We start from the raw sequence: 21003 nt of genomic DNA on the forward strand, positions 1-21003 counted from the left end.
TATGCGGACAAAGCCCGACCACTCATTAAGACCACAGTTTTTCCCCTCATGGCTGAGGCCCGGTCGTATCAAGGCCGATATCAACAAGGCCGCCATGCACACGGTGGACGAAACCATCCCCTTTCAGGTGGAAAGCGATACATCAGACGTCGCCCTGGCTGCTACACTCAACCAGGCAGGCAGGCCAGTAACATTTTTCTCCGAAAACCTCACCGCCTCGGAAATTCGGCACTCTGCAGTCGAGAAGGAGGTATAAGCCATTGTTGAGGCTGTGTGGCACTGGAGGCACTACCTAACCAGTAGGAGGTTCGCCCTCATCACCGACCAACAGTCAGTAGCCTTCATGTTTGATAACGCACAACGGGGCAAAATAAAAAATGATAAAATTTTGAGGTGGAGGATCGAGCTCTCCACCAACATATCGTCTGGGGAAGCTCAACGAGTCCCCAGATGCCCTGTCACGCGGCACGTGCGCCAACGCGCAGTAAGACCATCTGCGGGCCATCCACGATGACCTCTGTCACCCGGGGGTCACCCGGCTTACTCATTTCATCAAGTCCCACAATCAACCTTACTCCACCGAGGAGGTCAAGGCCATGACCAAGGCTTGCCAGATCTGTGCGGAGTGCAAACCACACTTCTATCGACCAGACAAAGCTCGCCTGGTAAAGGTCTTTGGGCCCTTTGAGCGACTAAGCGTAGACTTCAAAGGGCCCCTCCCATCCACCAACCGCAACACCTACTTCCTCACTGTCATCGACGAATTCTTCCGCTTCCCATTCGCTGTCCCTTGCCCCGATATGACCTCAGCCACCATAATCAAGGCACTGCACAGCATCTTCACCCTGTTTGGTTTCCCCGCTTATATCCACAGTGACCGGGGTACATCGTTCATGAGTGATGAGCTGCGTCAGTATCTGCTCAACAAGGGCATCGCCTCGAGCAGAACGACCAGCTATAACCCGCGGGGAAACGGGCAGGTGGAGAGGGAGAATGCAACAGTTTGGAAGGCTGTCCTTCTAGCCCTACGGTCAAGAAGTCTCTCAACCACCCGCTGCCAGGAGGTCCTACACAATGCCCTCCACTCTATTAGGTCGCTCCTCTGCACGGCCACGAACGAGACCCCTCGCTTGTTTGTCTTCCCCAGGAAGTCCACCTCTGGGGTCTCGCTTCCACCTTGGCTGACGACTCCAGGACCAGTTCTACTCCGGAGGCACGCGAGGAGCCATAAGATGGACCCTCTAGTCGAGAGGGTACCCTCCCCGCACTGGCTGCCGACACCGGCAGCGCCCCCCCTCTAGCGCCCCCTCCCCCCCGCTGGCGCCGGCACCAATCACCCTAGTTCCCCCAGATACCCCCCCTACTCCACCACGGGCAAAGGCTTAGACCACCGTGCTCCCGGACATACCCCCACTGAAGACGCCCGTGTCCGCCACACCACCGCCGGAGCTGAGAAGTTCAGCAAGGACAATCAGACCACCCAAAAGACTGGACATGTAATTCCACTTCACCCCCAACGGACTCTGTGTTTTCTTTTAAAACAGGGGCTGAATGTGATGAATGGTTACTGCACCTTGCTGTGAAGCAACAATGCTAACCACTGTGCTACCGTGCCTCAGCAATGGAGAAGAGCCTTGCACCCAAATAAGCTGACTACCCATCTGTGATGAATGGTTACTGCACCTTTAATGTAATGATTCCTTTAAGACCGGGTTTGGAACCCTGGGGGACTCCGGCTCTGGCTCCACCCCTCAGGGAGCCATATATAAGGGGATGTTCAGTGGGCAGTGTGCAGTGAGCACACTTCTCGGTAGCTGACTGGTTCTCTGCTAATTAAAGCCTTTGTATTACCAATCATTTCTCTCTAGTTGTAATTGAGGGTATCTCAATATCATTGTGCAAAGCCAGCTCGTATAAATGTAGTTACGCACTTCCAATGCATGGTGCTAAGAGGCTGCAGAGTCTCAGGAGTTGAGCCTCTGCAGCTGTGTGGTCAGGATTCAAATCCCTCTATAGATATTTACTGCTGTCATTCTTCCCTTTACCTCAAGTGGGGGCTCCTTCTTGGTGATGAAGATTGCATTGGGACCCTTCTCTGTGTAAGTAATCAGCTCCGGGCAAGGAAACTGACCAAGGTCGCATCATGGGCAGGACAATAGGTGCAAACCTTACCCTGTGAACCCTTCTGTAGTGGGAGGAGGATGTTGCTTTATTGTCTTCTTTCTGTTGCTTTATCTCATCCTATAGTGTTTACACTGCCTTCTTGAGCTTGACAGACTGAACTATTGTTGAATAAAATAAACCTTCCAATGCATTTGTTTTGACACATTGGTCACTCACTAAGTAATATTGGAGAAAACTGCAGCAAGCACTGCCTTTTCCTCTCAGTGGAAGGAAGTTACATTAAGGTGAGAAGCCAGCAGAATTAAATAGCTTTCATTTTAGACCGAAACAGTGAATTAATACGCCTCAGTACTTGTTGTCAGGTTCTCTTCAAACAGAGGCCTAGCTGAAAAGTTGTTTAAATTTCCTTACTCTACTGCAAGGATTGGTAGATTAAGATCTCAAACAATAACGTACATAATTAAAATTTTTGCAGCAGGCCAGTCAGATGGAGAGGGTTCTTGTACATGCTGCAGTGACTGGAATTATTACAGGTACAGAGAGTCATAAACGGCACCCGTGTCAATCAAGATGGCCTCAGTTCAACCAGCAGTTCTGGTCAATCAAACAGGATAAGGGTGGCACGGTAGCACAGTGGTTAGCACTGTTGTTTCACAGCGTCAGGGTCCTAGGTTCGATTCTCGGCTTGGGTCACTGTCAGTGCGGAGTCTGCATGTTCTCCCTGTGTCTGCGAGGGTTTCCTCTGGGTACTCCGGTTTCCTCCCACAAGTCCCGAAAGGCGTGCTTGTTAAGTAATTTGGACATATTGAATTCTCCCTCCGTGTACCTGAACATGCGGCGGAATGTGGCGACTAGGGCCTTTTCACGGTAAGTTAATTGCAGTGTGAATGTAAGCCCCATGCGGAGTCTACACGTTCTCCCCGCGTATGCGTGGATTTCCTCCGGGTGCTCCGGTTTCCCCCCACAAGTCCTGAAAGATGTGCTCCTAATTCACATTAAGGCTAATTTTAACAGTCTGCCAGGTAGAAATGGGACATTAGTGACTCTATCAGTGGAGTGCTGCACTTATCACATTCTCATTCCAGTGAGTAAAATGTTTGCGAGCGACGAGATGCAGAGAGAGAGTGAAGAGAAAACAACAAACAGAATCATTTAGTACAAAAACAGTGGGTTGTGCAGGAAGAAAATATTAAATTTGCTTTTATTTTTCTCCAGTAAAATGGCATGGGAGATTAAATAGCCAAGAGCGGCGACGAAGATTTTCATCAGACGGTCAGTGCTTCCAGAAAGTGGTTTGTGGAGGAGCTGCTGTCAAGGGATCGTTAAGGGATTCAAATTCTTAGATCATTGGGATCTTTTCTGGGGCAGAGGTGACCTGTTCAAGAGAGGCGGTGTGCATTTGAAATGGAGGGGAACCAATATCCTCGGGGGCAGATTTGCTTGTGCTACATGTGGGGGTTTAAAGTAGATTGGCAGGAGGTTGGAATCCTCAGCAGCAGGGAAGCAAATGAGGGGCTGAAAGGCGATGCAGTACTCAGCAATGGCAAGCTGAATAGACATGATAGGCAGGAGCACGGCAGGGAGCGGGGAAAACCTGTTGGATTAAATTGCATCTATTTCAATGCAAGAGGATTGACAGGTAAGGCTGATGAACTCAGGGCATGGATAGGTACGGGGGACTGGGATATTATAGCCATAACTGAAACATGGCTAAGGGAGAGACAGGACTGGCAACTTAATGTTACAAGGTAGGTGGAGGAAAGAGAGGAGGAGGAGTTGCATTTATGATTAAGGGGAGCATCACGGCAGTAGTCAAAGATGAAATAACCGATGGATCATCCAGCGAGGCTTTGTGGGTGGAACTAAGAAATAAGAAGGGGATGGTGATCTTATTGGGATTGTACTATAGGCCTTCAAGTAGTCGACGGGAATTAGAAGAACAAATATGCCAGGAGATTGGGGAGACTTGCAGGAGTAATAGGGCTGTCATAGTAGGGGATTTTAATTTTCGTAACTGCCATAATGTTAAGGGCTTAGATGGGGTGGAATTTTTAAGTCTGTTCACACAAAAGTTTCCTCAGGCAGTATGTGAAGGGTCCTACTGGAAAAATTGACCTACTCTTGAGAAATATGGACGGACTAAGGTGACGGTGGGGGACCACTTTGGGACCAGTGACCATAGTTCTATTAATTTTTAAATAGTTTTGGAAAGGGACAAAACTGGTCCGCAGATGCAAGGTCAAAATTGGGGCAAGGCAAATTATCATGGAATTAGACCGGAGCTTGCAAGGGTTGATTGGAGTAGCTTGTTTGAGGCAGAGGGAAGGGAAGGAACATGGTTTAGGGCTACATGGGCCCGCGCGGAGCAAAAGGGGCCCCCACCAGGAGAGGGCAGCCCGCTGATCAGTGGGCTCCGATCGCGGGCCAGGCCACGGTGGACCCCACCCCCCCCCCCCCCCCCCCCGGGGGGTCGGACCCCCCCACCAGGCCAGGCCACCCCCGACAGGATGGACGCCGATGTCCCGCCGGGTAAGACCAGATGTGAACGGCGCTGGCGAACTTGGGCTTTTGTGGGCGGCCACTCGGCCCATCCCGGGCGGAAAATCGCCAGCACCGTGCCAACCGCGCCGGCACCAATGGCGCTGATTCTCCGGTCCCCAGAATTGGCGGACCGGCGTTGGGGCGATGTCGCGCGGTTTGCGCCCGGCCCGGCGATTCTCTGAAACCGCGTGGGCCGAGAGAATCTGCCCATTATGTTCCTGTTAGGGTGAAGGGCAAGGGCAAGGCAGGCAGGAATAGGAGACCCTGGATGACAAAATATATTGAGGTTTTGGCCAGGAAAAGAATGAGGCATGGCTCAGGTACAAGCAGCTGTAACAAGGGATTCTCTGGAGGTGGACAGGGGATACAGGAGTGTACTCAAGAAGGAGATTAGGAGGGCAAAAAGGGGGCATGGGGTAACATTGGCTGAGAGGATTAAGGTGAATCCAAAGGGATTCTTTAAGTATGTTTAAGGAAAAAGAATAACTAAAGAGGGAATAGGACCCCTCAATGACCAAAGTGGACACATATGTATGGAACCACAGGAGATGTGCGAGTTTCTCAATGAATATTTCTCCTCTGTGTTTATCGTAGAGAAAGACATGAAGGCTTGGGAACCTGGGAAGGTCAGTGGTTATATATTGGGGACAGTTTGCATTACAGTAGTGGTGATGGACATGTTAAAATGTATGAAGGTGGATAATTCTGCTCTTGACCAGGTATATCCAAGAACACTACGTGAGGCTAGAGAAGAAATTTCAGATACCCTGGCTGAGATATTTGTACATCGGTAGCCACGGGTGAGTTACCAGAAGACTGGAGGGATCAGGGGTGAGCTGGCAAGGTGGATACAGAACTGGCTAGGCCATAGAAGGCAGAGAGTAGCAATGGAAGGATGCTTTTCTCATTGGAGGGCTGTGACCAGTGGTGTTCCACAGGAATCAGTGCTGGGACCTTTGCTCTTTGTAGTATATATAAATGATTTGGAGGAAAATGTAACTGGTCTGATTAGTAAGTTTGCAGACGACACAAAGGTTGGTGGAATTGCGGATAGCGATGAGGACTGTCGGAGGATACAGCAGGATTTAGATTGTTTGGAGACTTGGGCAGAGAGATGGCAGATGGAGTTTAATCCGGACAAATGTGAGGTAATGCATTTTGGAAGGTCTAATGCAGGCAGGGAATATACAGTGAATGGTAGAACCCTCAAGAGTATTGAAAGTCAAAGAGATCTAGGAGTACAGGTACACAGGTCATTGAAAGGGGCAACACAGGTGGAGAAGGTAGTCAAGAAGGCATACGACATGCTTGCCTTCATTGGCCGGGGCATTGAGTATAAGAATTGGCAAGTCATGTTGCAGCTGTATAGAACCTTAGTTAGGCCACACTTGGAGTATAGTGTTCAATTCTGGTCGCCACACTACCAGAAGGATGTGGAGACTTTAGAGAGGGTGCAGAAGAGATTTACCAGAATGTTGCCTGGTATGGAGGGCATTAGCTATGAGGAGTGGTTGAATAAACTCGGTTTGTTCTCACTGGAACGAAGGAGGTTGAGGGGAGACCTGATAGAAGTATACAAAATTATGAGGGGCATAGACAGAGTGGATAGTCAGAGGCTTTTCCCCAGGGTAGAGGGGTCAATTACTAGGAGGCATAGGTTTAAGGTGAGAGGGGCAAGGTTTAGAGTAGATGTACGGGGCAAGTTTTTTACGCAGAGGGTAGTGGGTGCCTGGAACTCGCTACCGGAGGAGGTGGTGGAAGCAGGGACGATAGGGACATTTAAGGGGCATCTTGACAAATACATGAATAGGATGGGAATAGAGGGATACGGACCCAGGAAGTGTAGAAGATTGTAGTTTAGTCGGGCAGCATGGTCGGCACGGGCTTGGAGGGCCGAAGGGCCTGTTCCTGTGCTGTACATTTCTTTGTTCTTTGTTCTTGTTATTTAAGAAGGGCTGCAAAGAAAAACCTGGGAATTATAGACCGGTAAGCCTAACATCTGTGGTGGGTAAGTTAAGAGAGAGGATTCTGAGGGATAAGATATACAGGCATTTGGAAAGCACCCAGGAAGGTTGATGAGGGCAGGGGGTAGACGTAGTCGATATGGACTTCAGTAAGGCCTTTGATAAAGTTCCACATGGTAGACTGCTCTGGAAGATTAGATCACATGGAATCCAGGGAGAGCTGGCATATTGGATATACAATTGACTTGATGGTCAGAAGCAGAGGGTAATGGTGGAAGGATGCTTGTCGGACTGGAGACCTGTGACTAGTGGTATGCCTTAGGGGTCAGTGCTGGGCCCATTGCTGTTTGTTATCTATATCAATGGTTTGGATGAGAATGTATGAGGCATGATCAGTAAGTTTGCAGATGACACTATAATAGGTGGTATTGTAGACAGTGAGGAAGGTTATCAAAAATTGCAGCCGGATCTTGATCAGCTGAGGAAGTGGGTCAGGAAATGGCAAATGGAGTTCAATACTGATAAATGTGAGATGTTGCATTTTGGAAAGTCAAATTAAGGTAGGACTTTCACAATGAATGGTCAGACCTTAGGGAGACTCGTGCAACAGAGGCGACCTTGGACTTTAGGTGCACGGTTCTCTAAAGGTGGTGTTATAGGTAGATTGGGCAGTGAAGAGGGCTTTTGGCATGCTGGCCTTCATCAGTCAGGGCATTGGGATGTTGTACAGGACATTGTTGAGGCCGCACCTGGAGTGTTGTGTTCAGTTTTGGTTGCCTTGCTATAGGAAATATGTTATTAAACCTGAGAGAGTGCTAAAGAGATTTACAAGGATATTGCCAGGACTCAAGGGGCTGAGTTATAGAGAGAGATTGGACAGGCCAGAACTGTTTTCTTTGGAGCGTAGGAGGCTGAGGGGTGACCTTATAGATGTATCTAAAATAATGAGAGGCATGGATCGGGTTTTTTTCCCAGGGTTGGGGAATTGAGAACTAGAGGGTATAAGTTTAAGTTAAAAGGGGAAAGAATTAATGGGAACTTGAGGAGCAATTTTTCACACAGAGGGTGGTACGTGTGTAGAATGAGCTGCCAGAGAAAGTGGTTGAGGCAGGGACATTGACAACATTTAAAAGGTATTTGGACAGATACATGGCTAGGAACGATTAAGAGCGATATGGAGCAAACGCAGGCAAATGGGGTTAGCCAAGATGGGCTTTTTGGTTGGCATGGACCAGTTTGGGCCGAAGGGCCTGTCTCCATGCCCTAGATTCTATGATACTCTTGATTGAATCCCAAAGTGGCTGAACAGGACAACTTTCACACCCGACACTAGTGGTGACCCTCAATCCAAACTGTTTCCAGGACCAGACAAATTATATATTTTTTTAGAAGGAGCCTGGTGTCATGATATCCACATCAGCATATCATGGTGCAATCACACACACACTGATGGACAGGCAGTTGGACCAACCAGCACACACATAACATCGCAGCCAATCACCAGCGAGAGCACACGCACTATAAAACAGGGAACACCACAGTTCCCGCTCATTCTACCAGGAGATAGCTCAGAGCACAGAGCTCACAGCGCGCCACTCAGACATGGACCATGTGCTGAGTGCCTCACTAAGATAGTGATAGGGCTGGGTCCACAGGTTAGCTGGTGAAGCACGTACCCAAGCCAGCAGTTAGTTGTTACCGTTGATTAGACAATAAAACAGAGTTGTACCATCTACAGCCGTGTTGGATCATTTGTGCATCAGAACACCCAACACGACATGATACCAGTAGTGGATGCAAACCAGCGACTGTGAGACCTACCTGCACCCTTTCAGAAATCCGCCATCCTGCTCCATGGAAAACATCAGCCCACCGCAGCCGCTCCGAATCACTGGTAATCTCGGCGTGAACTGGAAGCTGTTTAAACAGCGCTTCCAGCTATTCCTCGAAGCCACAGACAGGGAGAATGCATCGGACACAGGAAGATTGCCCTCCTCCTCTCCACGGCGGGGCAACAGGCCATCCACATCTATAACTCCCTGGCATTCGCGGAAGGCGAGGACAAAACAAAATATAAGACGGTGCTTCTGAAGTTCGATGAACACTTCAGCGTGGAAGTCAATGAGAGCTTCGAGAGGTACCTCTTCCAGCAGCGCCTGCAGGGTAAGGATGAGCCTTTCCAATCTTACCTAACACACCTCCGTATCCTCGCGCAGTCCTGCGACTATGGGGCCACCTCCGACTCCATGATACAGGATCAGATAATTTTTGGGGTAATCTCAGACACCCTACGCCAGCAGCTCCTTAAAATAAAGCGCCTCACCCTAGCGACTGCCATCGAGACCTGCGTCCTCCATGAGAACGCGACCAGCCGGTACTCCCAAATCCAGGCGGCTGAAACGGCACGGCACGGGTCCCAAGAGGCGGAGCGGGTCCAGTCGATCGAGTTCCTCCCGGCCCGCGGCCCGGACAAGGGCGGCCATTTCGCTCGCTTTCCGAGGCCTCCCGCACTTGTAAGCGCCAAAAGAGGGGACATTGACGCAGAGGAACGTGATGCGCAGGCGCGCTCTACGCAGGACCGCACCGCGCATGCGCAGTGGTGCAAGGAACACAATGAACGCCATGATGTCACGACGTGCGGCAACTGTGGCTCCACCCACTTAAAGTGGCAATGTCCGGCCAAAGCGCGACAATGCCTTCAATGTCGCAGGATGGGCCACTATGCCGCCTGCTGTCGAGCAGCTCAACCTGCCAACTCCGAACAATTCCGCCAGCCTCGAAGGGACGTGCGGGTGATTCAGCCCCCCTACACTGAGTCATATCCAGATAGTATGCAGACCAGCGATACCGAAGACAGAGAGCCCTTCCGCGTTGCAGTAATCCACAAGAACCGGATGTCCCCAAGTCGGTACCACCAGCCGCTGCCAGTGTACAGCATTGATCCGGGCGATGAGTGCTGTGCCACCCTAACGGTCAATCGATCCCAGATCACATTTCGCCTGGAGACGGCTGCCTCCGCCAATCTCCTTGCATGGTCAGCCTTCCAGACCTTGAAGGTTAAACCACCGATTCTGCCATCCCACTGTCAGCTGGTTGACTACAATGGAAACGTCATCCCGGCCACGGGGTCCTGCCAGCTCAATGTTACACACAACTCACACAAAGCCATATTATCATTGGAAATCGTGGGATCCTTGAAGGACTCTCTGTTAGGCGCACAGGCGTGCAAGATCCTCCACCTCGTTCAGCGGGTACACACTCTGTCTCCAGAAGGCACGTCCGATTTTCCAAATGTAGACTTTAGGGCACAGCTCCACTCACTCCTCGCGCACAACCAGGAGGTTTTCGAGGGCATGGGCACACTGCCCTACACGTACAAAATACGGCTCAAACCGGACACCACCCCGGTCATTCACGCATCTCGTAGGGTCCCAGCACCACTCAAGGATCGCCTCAAGCAGCAGCTGCAGGATCTGCAGGACCAAGGAGTGCTGTCCCGGGTCACGGAGCCAACGCCATGGGTCAGCTCCATGGTATGTGTCAAGAAGCCCACCGGCGAGCTCCGGATCTGTATTGCCCCAAAAGATTTAAATCACAACATTATGAGGGAACACTACCCCATACCCAAACGAGAAGAAATCACGAGCGAGATGGCTCGGGCAAAAATATTCACCAAGCTTGATGCCTCAAAGGGCTTTTGGCAGATTCAATTAGATCAGTCCAGCAGGAAGCTGTGCACTTTCAACACTCCATTTGGCAGATACTGCTACAATAGGATGCCAATCGGCATCATTTCGGCCTCCGAAATGTTCCATCGCATCATGGAACAGATGATGGAGGGCATCGAAGGGGTACGCGTCTATGTAGACGACGTTATCATCTGGTCCACCACAACACAGGAGCACATCAGTCGTCACCAGCGTGTCTTTGCACGGATACGGGATTAGGGCCTGCGCCTTAACTGAGCCAAATGCTCTTTTGGCCAGACTGAGCTAAAGCTTTTGGGGGACCACATCTCCCGGTCGGCTGTGCGGCCGGATGCCGACAAAGTGGCAGCCATCGCAGCCATGCAGCAGCCGGCAGACAAGAAGGCAGTGCTGCGCTTTCTCGGGATGGTCAACTTCCTGGGGAAGTTGATTCCTAACCTTGCCTCGCACACAACGGCTCTTCACCACCTGGTCAAAAAGACAATGGAATTCCAGTGGCTGCCCGCACACCAGAGTGAATGGGAGGAGCTCAAGGTCAAGCTCACTACTGCCCCGGTACTGGTGTTTTTCGATACCGCACGGGAAACAAAGATCTCAACTGATGCCAGCCAGTCTGGCATTGGGGCAGTACTCCTGCAACGGGACAACACCACATCATGGACTCCGGTCGTCTATGCGTCGCGGGCCATGACCCCCACAGAACAGCGCTATGCGCAGATTGAGAAGGAGTGCCTAGGCCTGTTGACTGGCATCGAAAAGTTTCACGACTATGTAATGGTCTTCCACAGTTCACTGTGGAGACTGACCATCGCCCCCTGGTTGGCATCATTCAGAAGGACCTCAACGACATGACCCCTCGCCTTCAGCGCATTCTGCTCAAGCTCCGGAGGTACGACTTCCAACTTGTCTACACCCCGGGAAGGTTCTCATCATCGCAGATGCTCTGTCCAAGGCGGTCAACACTCCGCCCAACTCGGAGGGGTTCGTTTGTCAGGTCGACGCACAAGTAGCCTTCACATCGGCCAATCTGCCGGCCACTGATGCACGTCTGGCCCACATTCGCCGTGAGACTGCGGCTGACCCCCTTCTACAACGTGTGATGCGCCACATGACGGAAGGGTGGCTCAAGGGGCAGTGCCCACAATTTTACAACGTCCGGGAGGACTTGGCCGTCATTGATGGTGTCCTCTTGAAGTTCGACCGGATCGTGATCCCACACAGCATGCACCGACCGGCTTGTCCTCCAACAACTGCACGAAGGCCATCTCGGAGTTGAAAAGTGCAGACGGAGGGCCTAGAGGCTGTGTACTGACCGGGCATCAGCGACGACATCGCCAACATGGTGTTCAACTGCCCCACCTGCCAGAGGTTTCAGCCGGCGCAATCCCCTGAGACCCTTCAGCCCCATGAGTTGGTCACGTCCCCCTGGTCGAAGGTGGGCGTGGACCTCTTTCATGCGCTCGGCAGGGACTACATTATTCTTATTGACTACTTCTCAAGTTATCCGGAGGTCATACGCCTGCACGACACAACGTCATCAGCTGTCATCCGGGCATGTAAAGAAACCTTTGCTCGCCATGGAATTCCACTCACCGTCCTGTCTGACAACGGGCCTTGCTTTGCGAGTCAAGAATGGTGTTCCTTTGCCACATTATACAACTTCACACACGTGACGTCCAGTCCCTTGCCTCCTCAGTCGAATGGCAAGGCGGAAAAGGGCGTCCACATTGTGAAGCGGCTCCTCTGCAAGGCTGCTGATGCCGGATCTGACTTCTGTTTAGCCCTGCTGGCCTATCGATCGGCCCCACTGTCCACGGGCCTCTCGCCAGCCCAGCTGTTGATGGGTCGCACCCTCAGGACCACTGTGCCGTCCATTCATGTTCCTGACCTCGACCATGCTCCAGTATTGCGAAGGATGCAACAACAGCGTGCTCAGCAGAAGGTGGCACATGACGCTCGGGCGACTGATCTTCCTGCCCTGGTGCCTGGAGACAACGTCCGCATACACCTATCGGAGGGTGGCTGGTCGGCAACCGCCGAGGTTCTCCGCCTTGTGGCTCCCCGCTCATTCCTGGTTCCTATGCCTGATGGCTCCATTCGCCGCCGTAATCGGCGGGCCCTTCGTCTGGTTCCGCGCTCGCTACGAGATCATGCACTGGTGCCACGCCCTCCTGTTGTCCCTGATGTCAACTTTGTTGAGCTTCCTGCCACTCTGCCTCTTCCTCTCTCGCCCATGGCCAGGCCCATTCCTCAGCCGGTGGATCCTGACCCACCCTTGAGGCGGTCAACCCAAATTCGTTGCCCACCTGAGAGACTTGACTTATGAGCCTGTTAGCACATTGGACTCACTGAATTGTTTTACAGTACTGTTAACGAGTTTTGTCTTTTTCTTGTCGTTCATTGTTCCAGAAGTTTTCTCTCTTCGTTTGTTGATTGCATTTCTTCTGTTATTGGTACAACATCGTTGTTCTGTTGCACCTGACACCTTCCTCTGTATATAGTTTAGCCTCATGTACATGTTGCAAATATTGCACACACACACTCAGATGCACTCAGTACACATTTGTATTTGTTATCATGTCGGCACATATCCTTTGTGAAAGGGGGGGATGTCATGATATCCACATCAGCATATTATGGTGCAATCACACACACACTGATGGACAGGCAGTTGGACCAACCAGCACACACATAACATCGCAGCCAATCACCAGTGAGAGCACACGCACTATAAAACAGGGAACACCACAGTTCCCGCTCATTCTACCAGGAGATAGCTGAGAGCACAGAGTTCACAGCGCGCCACTCAGACATGGACCATGTGCTGAGTGCCTCACTAAGATAGTGATAGGGCTGGGTCCACAGGTTAGCTGGTGAAGCACGTACCCAATCCAGTAGATAGTTGTTACCGTTGATTAGACAATAAAACAGAGTTGTACCATCTACAGCCATGTTGGATCGTTTGTGCATCAGAACACCCAACACGACACCTGGTCAGTGTTCTCTTTCTGTTAGGACCACCTAAAGGGTTGGGAGACAACATGGATACAGTAGATGCTGGCCATCTGATGTAGAACAGCTAAACAGATTTATTTCAGCAAATATATCGACATTAGCGCAATCAATCATTGCTTACATTTGAAATCTGGGATGTCCTTCAAATTTTAAAACTCTCCTTTGCCTACAGCTCCCATCCCCCTCCCTCCCCATCCGCAGCTTCTCTTTTCTCCCATTATAATAGCCCTGGATTGCCATTCCCAGTGCCAAATATTGTGATGGAGTAAATGGTGCAAAAATATATTTAACATATTCCTGTCATTTATGTTATTTGGTTTGTCTAATATTCACTATGTCAATCGCTATCATTCCTTATTTCTGACAGAAAATCCCAGCAGTGACAGGGAAGTCAGCAGAATGTAGTCTCACCCTATTTCCTACCCTGCCTACTCGAGATATGCTGGGGGACCGCCACAGCTCCAGCAGAAATTCTCATATTTTAGAGTAATACATTGAACCTTATGTGGCACAACACCTCCGTCACTCTAAAATAGCACATCCTCTTACTCGCACTGAGCGCGGCTGCAGAGTTTCCCTGGTGATATGAAGGAACTACTATTGGATATGGATATATGTCCCTTCCCCACTTCCCTTCAATCACCGTAATATGGATTACTTTCATGATTGATGGCATGAGTTTTAAGTATTAGATTTCAGGATTTCTGCATTGATTTTCAATGTTTCCTTTCTATGAGTCTTGAGAAAGACGCAAGAAACGTACTACAGCATCTATAATGGGAAAGAGCTCGGCCAATTTTTTAAACAATTCATACTCCCGTTTTGTGCAAGTGATTGTCGAAGCAATTAAAATGTAACGGGTGACACCAGAACAAAGCAAAAAAAAAACCCAAAGAATTAACAAAACATAAAATAATAAGGTGTGGGGGAAAACCTGCACACATAAACACACAGGCTGGAAAAAAAAGCATATATAATCAAGAGAAGTGATTGCTTGGATGCTTTGTAATTGCCAAAAAGATCGAGGAAATTAGTAAAAGTAATCTTGAACTTTTATTGTTAAAAATGAAAGTTAAAAAAGGCTGTACAGCAGCGTGTGTCCCCACCCCCTCCCCCCAAAAAAACATTTGTGCCATCTCAAACATCAGGCCACTCCAAACAACATTGAGGAGAAGGGGAATGTTAGCAAGTAAAATGTGCCCTTATATAATTTATTTTTATTATGTGATGGTCTTCTTCATTAGGAGAAAGAAGATGGCACAGGCATATTGTGGGTAGTTGAAAAGCAACATAAACTGCAAACCTGTACACATCACCTACATAGTACTACATCCAAAGCTTACATCTACTAAACCCGTGAGATTCAATTCATACTGACAAGTAAACACATTGCCTGAAGACATAATAGCTGCACAGCAGATGTATGATCAGGAAACATCACATTGAATTGCATAGGATTCAGCTATGCCCATTGCTCAGTGAACCTAGATCCAAATTGGGCTGGGCTGATTTCTAGGCCTGCAGGTTTGTTATGTGGGAGGGCAGCCACTTAGAAATTGGCACCTTCGTGGCCTCAAGCTTTATTCTGCCTTTCCAACAGAGGTCATATGCCATAAAGTTTCAGTTACATTAAAGTATTACTTGAGATACTTTCAAACTTTAAGTTTAAATCATTTGCAATCAGGCTGGACCCAAATTTGGACTCCTCGAAAGTCTCAAAAGTTTTTGGACGGAGGATTTTAGATTGATTGATTCATTGTCACATGTACCGAAGTACAGCGAAAAGTATTTTTCTGCGGCCGAGGAACGTACACAGTATGTACATAGAAGACACAAGAATAATCAACAGAGAACATTGACAAATGGTACATCGACAAACAGTGATTGGTTACAGTGCGGAACAAGGGGAAAACATAGAAGAACATTGTTAGTAATTATATAAGGTCAGAACGCTGATAGGAGATGAAAGAAAAGGGACGGGGGAGAGAGCTCGCAGAAAGTCGCCATGTTCCGGAACCATCTTGAAACAGATATTGTCCGACAACCTTGTTGAGAGCGGACAGTTTTTAGGACCTTGACATTCTTTAACTTAAGGTAAGAACTCTTAAGGGTGGATTTTAAATCTCTTCATCTGGTCTCTTAAGGGTGGATTTTAAATCTCTTCATCTGGTCGAAGCTAGATGGAATAGGGTTATTAAACAAGTGGCACTTTTTCCTGTTGGAATATGAGCCCATTGCAGTTTTGATGTCAGGCACTTGAAGCATCCTCCTTGCTGAGGTGGGTGCCTCTTAATATATGTTAATCAGGATCCTAGCATCCGATAGAACAGCCTGCGAAGTGAAGGCCAAATTTTCTCAATATGGTTTTTGAGTGGCTGGCTGGTGGAATGTGCTGGCTGGCAGTTCAATAGTGCCGGCCGTATTAAGGGCTGGACCTCGTTGACCTTTTGCAGGTGGAAAACAAACATCCCTGGACTATCCTTCCACTCCAGACCAACCCAATATCAGATTGGCTGGTCAATCACCAAGTTTTTAACAAGGTAAATCCTAAGTTCATAAGAGATAGGAAAAGGAGCAGATCATTCTGTCATTCAAGCATGGCTTCAATAAGATCATGACTGGTTCAATTCTGGCTTTAACCCCACTTTCCTGCCTGTTCCCCATAACCCTTAACTCCCTTGTTGATCAAACATCTGTCTAACAACCATGCATATAATCAATGAATAAGTCTCCACCGCTCTCTGCAATAGGGAATTCCAAACACGAACAATCCTCTGACAGAAGAAATTCTTCCTCATCTCAGTCTTAAATGGAGACCCCGGGCAGGATTCACCGCCCCGGCGCAGCCCCGGTGCGCCGCTCCCCCGCCGGCAGCGGGATCCTCCGTCCCGGCAGCCGGCCAATGGAGTTTCCCATTGTGGGCATCCCAACGCTGTCGGGTAATCCGCAGGCGTGAGTGCACTGCCAGCGAAACGGAGGATCCTGCCGATGGAGAATCCAGACCCCCTTATTTTGAAACAGTGCCCCAGTTCTAGATTTGCCCACAAAAGGAAACACCCTCCCAGTATTCACCCTGTCAACTCCCCTCAAAGTCTTATATGTTTCAATAAGATCATCTATCATTCTTCTTAACTTCAATGAGTATAGGTCAAACCTGGTCACTTTCCTCATAAGACAACCACTTCATCCTGGGAAATCAGCCCAGTGAACCTTCTCTGAACTGCTGGGATATCCATCCTTAAGTGAGGAGACCAAAGGAGTCGAGTACTCTAAGTGCGGTCTCAGCAATGACCTGTTATGTTGTAGCAAGGCTTGCCTACTTTTATACTCTGCTCCCCCCCGGCAATAAAGGTCAATACTCCATTTGCCTTCCTAATTACTTGCTGTAACTGCAGGCTAACCTTTTATGATTCATGTACAAAGATAACCAGACCCCTCTGTACTGCAGCAATACTCATTCCGAGAGCCAGTGCAGACATAAAGGGCCAAATGGCCATATTGTGTGCCATATCAATTCTGTGATGTCACCGCCCCCCCCCCCCCCCCCCAACATCATGAACAGTAATCGGGAGGCAGTGACGTAGTGGTATTATCACCGGATTAGTAACCGGGCTAATGGAGACACAGGGGCTGGATTGTATGTGGGATTACGCCGCAATCGCAAAACGCGATCGGCCGGAGAATCGGCTCCTACACCGAAATCGGGCCTGATGCCGGTTTTGCGGCAAATCGTCATTTTCTGGACCACTGAAATCGTTGAAATCGCGGCACCCACCGCGCAGCCCGGACGTACACTATGCATCTCATTATCGGTCCTGATGAATGATTCTCCGGGGCCTCAGCGATTCTGCACCTCGGATGGGCCAATTTCCCGACGGCATGTCTCTAACGTTCTGTAAAAAACCGTGAAGCTGGCGTGCTGGGAGAGGAAGTAGGAGGTGACGTGGGGGGACTGTGGGCTCCCAGATCGGACACTAGCCGTGCTTTCAGTGGGTGGGGGGGGTGACCATGCCAGCGCCTTAGGGGAGGAGAAGGGGGGGGCAGGAAAGGCCGGGCAGCTGGGGAGACCTTACAGCGGCCATCTTGCTGGCCACCCACCCCCGGCCCCTGGGTGGACGCAGAGACAACGGCTGTGTGTGTGGGCCCATCCCCCCCCCCCAACCACCCCACCCAACTGCCGCCACCCACCAGGGGACCATCTAGGGCCACGCCGACGGAAGACACCAGTGACGTCAGTCCCATCAAAAGGTGCCCCTGGCAGCAGGGACGGGCGCCAGGACCGGGGGCACCGATAGGGCCAGAGTACGGGGAGTGGGGTGGCATGTGTGGCTTGGGTGCGCGGTGACACCAGGGACCACCATGTAGCCCATGGAACCTGGTTGGGCACAGGTGTGTGCACCATGGTAAAAGTTTGCCTCTCACCCACTGCAGATAATTATGGCATTCAGTCATCAACCTGCGATGTTGGCCGCCGTCAAAGTGACGGTAGCTTTGAACCACTACGCGATGGGGTCATTCCAGTCGCCGAGTGGGGACCTGTCCGGCATCTCCCAGACTTTGGCAGACAGAATCACTGCAATCACTGACGTCCTGTATGCCCAGGCGGATCGGTACATTCGGTACCCAGTGGACTGCGCCCACCAGGATGCCCAGGCAGCATGCTCCGCTGCCATCGTCGGGATGCCCCGAATCCAGGAGGTTATCATCGGGGTGCATGTCGCCCTATGGCCGGCGGCGGATAACAGGCCGCTGTTCACAAACAGGAAGGGGTGCCACTCCATGAACGTTCTGTGACCACCAGATGCGGATCCTGCACATCTGCTCCTGATTCCTGGGCAGTGTACACGACTCGTTCGTATTGGCACAATTGGTGATCCCCAACATGTTCGAGGACCACCGGCTGCGGGGCTGGTTGCTGGGCAACAGGGGTTATCCATTGCGGTCGTGGCTGATGATGCCTATACGGAGGCACAGACCGACGCGGAGCAACGCTAAAATGATGCCCTATGTGCGACCAGGGGTATAGTAGAGAGGTGTTTCTCAGTCCTGAAGATGTGCTTCAGGTACATGGACCGCTGTGGAGGGACCCTCCAGTGCGAGGCAAGGAGGGTCGGCCGCATCGTTATGGTCTGCTGCGTCGTCCACAATATAGCCCAGCAGAGGGGCAATGTGCTGGAGGACGATGAGGCGGGAGGACAGGTCTCGTCAGATGAGGAGGATGAGGGGGAGGGGGATAATGAGCGGGACATGGGGGCTGGCCAGGCACGGGAGGCCGCACTACGGTACTGCCAGGGCCAGTGCTCACGGGACACACCCATCAAGACACATTCACCAACTACCGGGGAGGGGGGCTGCTGGCCAGGGGCACGGACATCACAATACCACACCCCTTCACCACCGAACATCCTCACCTCAGACACCACCAACCGCCCTCACCTCACACACCACCAGAACACCCGCATGTACACCCCCTCCATTAAGAATACCTGCGGCACTACGAGCCGGGGGCACTGGGTTGGCAGTAACAGCGGGTCTGGTCCATGTGATGGAGGATTATGACAGCCCGCTCTGTGATGAGCTCCATGCTCCACATCGTTAGACAATTTAATACATAAGAACATAAGAACTAGGAACAGGAGTAGGCCATCTGGCCCCTCGAGCCTGCTTCGCCATTTAATGAGATTATGGCTGATCTTTGTGGACTCAGCTCCACTCTCCGGCCCGTACACCATATCCCCAAATCCATTTATTCTTTAGAAAGGTATCTATCTTTTTCTTAAAAACGTTTAAAGAAGGAGCCTCAACTGCTTCACTGGGCAAGGAATTTCAGAGATTCACAACCCTTTGGGTGAAGAAGTTCCTCCTAAACTCGGTCCTAAATCTACTTCCCCTTATCTTGAGGCTATGCCCCCTAGTTCTGCTTTCCCCGACCAGTGGAAACAACCTGCCCGCATCTATCCTATCTATTCCCTTCATAATTTTATATGTTTCAATAAGATCTCCCCGCATCCTTCTAAACTCCAATGAGTACAGTCCCAGTCTACTCAACCTCTCGTCATAATCTAATCCCCTCAACTCTGGGATCAACCTAGTGAATCTCCTCTGCACTCCCTCCCGTGCCAATATGTCCTTTCTCAGGTAAGGAGACCAAAACTGAACACAATACTCCAGATGTGGCCTCACCAACACCTTATACAATTGCAGCATAACCTCCCTAGTCTTGAACTCCATCCCTCTAGCAATGAAAGACAAAATTCGATTAGCCTTCTTAATCACCTGTTGCACCTGCACACCAACATTTTGCGACTCGTGCACCAGCACACCCAGGTCCTCTTACCGTTTAAATAATAATCCATTCTGTTGTTATTCCTCCCAAAATGGATAGCCTCACACTTGGCAACATTGAATTCCATCTGCCAGACCCTAGCCCATTCACCTAACCTATCCAAATGGTTTTGCAGACTTCCGGTATCCTCTGCACTTTTTGCTTTACCACTCATCTTAGTGTCGTCTGCAAACTTTGCCACATTGCACTTGGTCCCCAACTCCAAATCATCTATGTAAATTGTGAACAACTGCGGGCCCAACACTGATCCCTGAGGGACCCCACTAATTACAAGTTGCCAACCAGAGAAACACCCATTTATCCCCACTCTCTGCTTTCTGTTAATTAACCAATCCTCTACCCATGCTACCACTTTACCCTCAATGCCATGCATCTTTAGTTTATGCAGCAACCTTTTGTGTGGCACCTTGTCAAAAGCTTTCTGGAAATCCAGATATACCACATCCATTGGCTCCCCGTTATCTACTGCACTGGTAACGTCCTCAAAAAATTCTACCAAATTAGTCAGACACGACCTACCCTTTATGAACCCATGCTGCGTCTGCCCAATGGGACAATTTCCCTCCAGGTGCCCCGCTATTTCCTCCTTAATGATAGATTCCAGCAATTTCCCTACAACCGAAGTTAAGCTTACCGGCCTATAATTACCCGCTTTCTGCCGACCTCCTTTTTTAAACAGTGGTGTCACGTTTGCTACTTTCCAATCCTCTGGGACCACCCCAGAGTCTAGTGAATTTTGATAAATTATCACTAGTGCGTTTACAATTTCCCTTGCCATCTCTTTTAACACTCTGGGATGCATCCCATCAGGTCCAGGGCCAGGAAAGTGCTACTGCGGGCATGAGTCAATTTCTGACTCATGCCCACAGTAGCACCTTCCAGCTGGGTGATCGTTGCATGCGAGCTCACCAGTCCATCACATGGTCTGGTCGAATAGCTGAGGAGGGGGTGCTGGGGATGGTCGGGGGAGGGGGTCTACACCTGGCCTCACTCGTCCACCACCCCTCACTCCCAGTGGCCATCACTGACCGCCCCACCCCCACACCCATCAGACAGAGCACCAAGGCTGGTTTTAAAGGTGTGAACATGTGTTTATTCTGAACAATAATATACAGTCTGTGCCCTAGCCCCTATATCTAAGCTGTGTCCTTCACCCGTGCCAACTTCACTGATGTCTAACTTTCTTGCCTTATGGCCCTACCAGTACGTCTCTGTGGTTCCCCAGATGGTACAGCAGGAGTGGAGGCGGCCTGCTGTGACTCCTGCCCTGTGAGGTGGGTCCCCGTTAGCGCGCATCTCCTGGGTG

The sequence above is a fragment of the Scyliorhinus torazame genome, chromosome 2 (assembly GCF_047496885.1).
Source record: "Scyliorhinus torazame isolate Kashiwa2021f chromosome 2, sScyTor2.1, whole genome shotgun sequence".
In the NCBI taxonomy this organism is placed as follows: Eukaryota; Metazoa; Chordata; class Chondrichthyes; order Carcharhiniformes; family Scyliorhinidae; genus Scyliorhinus; species Scyliorhinus torazame.